The sequence below is a fragment of the Etheostoma spectabile genome, chromosome 24, assembly GCF_008692095.1.
Source record: "Etheostoma spectabile isolate EspeVRDwgs_2016 chromosome 24, UIUC_Espe_1.0, whole genome shotgun sequence".
NCBI classification, from domain to species: domain Eukaryota; kingdom Metazoa; phylum Chordata; class Actinopteri; order Perciformes; family Percidae; genus Etheostoma; species Etheostoma spectabile.
In genome coordinates, this window is record NC_045756.1 from 7,364,815 (window position 1) to 7,366,054 (window position 1,240).

The 1,240-nt window shown below is 39.6% G+C and overlaps 1 protein-coding gene and 1 long non-coding RNA gene across 5 annotated transcripts in view; one reads left to right on the forward strand and one right to left on the reverse strand.

The window, feature by feature from the left end:
- The window catches only part of LOC116674093 (uncharacterized), a 15,972-nt gene that overhangs the window by 9,669 nt on the left and 5,063 nt on the right, over nt 1-1,240 (forward strand). The window lies entirely within an intron of this gene.
- LOC116674032 (NGFI-A-binding protein 1) overlaps nt 1-1,240 on the reverse strand; it is a 27,122-nt gene that overhangs the window by 3,629 nt on the left and 22,253 nt on the right. The gene's annotated exons all lie outside the window — the stretch shown is intronic.

The following is a 1,240-nucleotide window of genomic DNA, read 5'->3' on the forward strand; positions in this document are numbered from 1 at the left end:
GCAACTTCAGTTCATGTTAGTGGACCTGCTCTGCTGGGGGCAGTGACGCGTTGCATCCATGCGAAGACCTCCGATGAAGAGCAGCGTACGGCCACCTCTAAACTCTGTCAGAGACCAGAGACCCAAATGGGCCTCTGTGTCTGTGCAACCGTCTCAACGAGATCCACCTTATCAGCGGAGCAATAACATGCACAGCAGACTGTATTACAACTCTCCAAATCTCGGACAACAGAGATGGGAGGAGTTATATTTTGAATGTGCACAAAGTTGTAAACATGAGCAGAAATCTGGTGAAACACATCTGAGCTATACTATATATACTATACTATATATATATATATAATATAGTATATAAAGTGTGTGTGTATATATATATATATATATATATATACACACACACACACTTTATATACTATACTATAAATACGATACTGCAACGTTGGGCCACTATTGTGCATCTCTAACCTCTGTGCATCTCTAAATGTAACTGTAAATAATTAATTTGATTTTTTTTTAAATAACAAATAGTCTTTATTTTCACAAAAAAGTAAAAACATTAAGTGGGGTACAGAGGATGAGGGCCAAACATTACTGAGCCTTGGCACAAAGGTTAAAGGAATAGAACTTATGCAACTCAGTGGTTCTCATTCTTTAGAATTTCAGTGGTCTTAGTTGATCCCTCAACATTAATTTAACTTTGGGTCCCTGGTCCCTACACCAGGGACCCCTGGACCTGTTCACCACAGACCCAAATCTTCTCAGCTGTTGCTGACATATGCTACGGTCTCTTCATGTGGCTTCTTATGTTTGGCACATTGTCTGGGTCAGTTCTTATATCATAAGAAGTTAATAATGTAAATAATGTAATTGCTGAATGCCCTGAAACCTGTTGATACTACAACAATGCAAAGGTTCTTAACCCTACAGTTTTGCACATATCATGCATGACTTGATTTCTCCATTTCTTTGCAAAAAAACTCTCCAGAAAGTGCCATTTAATTGTTTATATTTCAATTTTTTTTCCTGGGGGGGCATACCCCCAGACCCCCCTAGGGAGAACCCCATCCCCCCACATATAACAAATCCCAATTTAAACCCTAAAGGATAAAGACCCAAAGAAATTGCTTTGTACGAGGCAAAATATGGGTTGGCCCCCCCAAATCTCACTCCAAGGTTTTTGGAAAAGTTGGCAGCCCTGCAACTATACTGTACGTCTGTAAGTTAAGCTTTAGGCTAACTA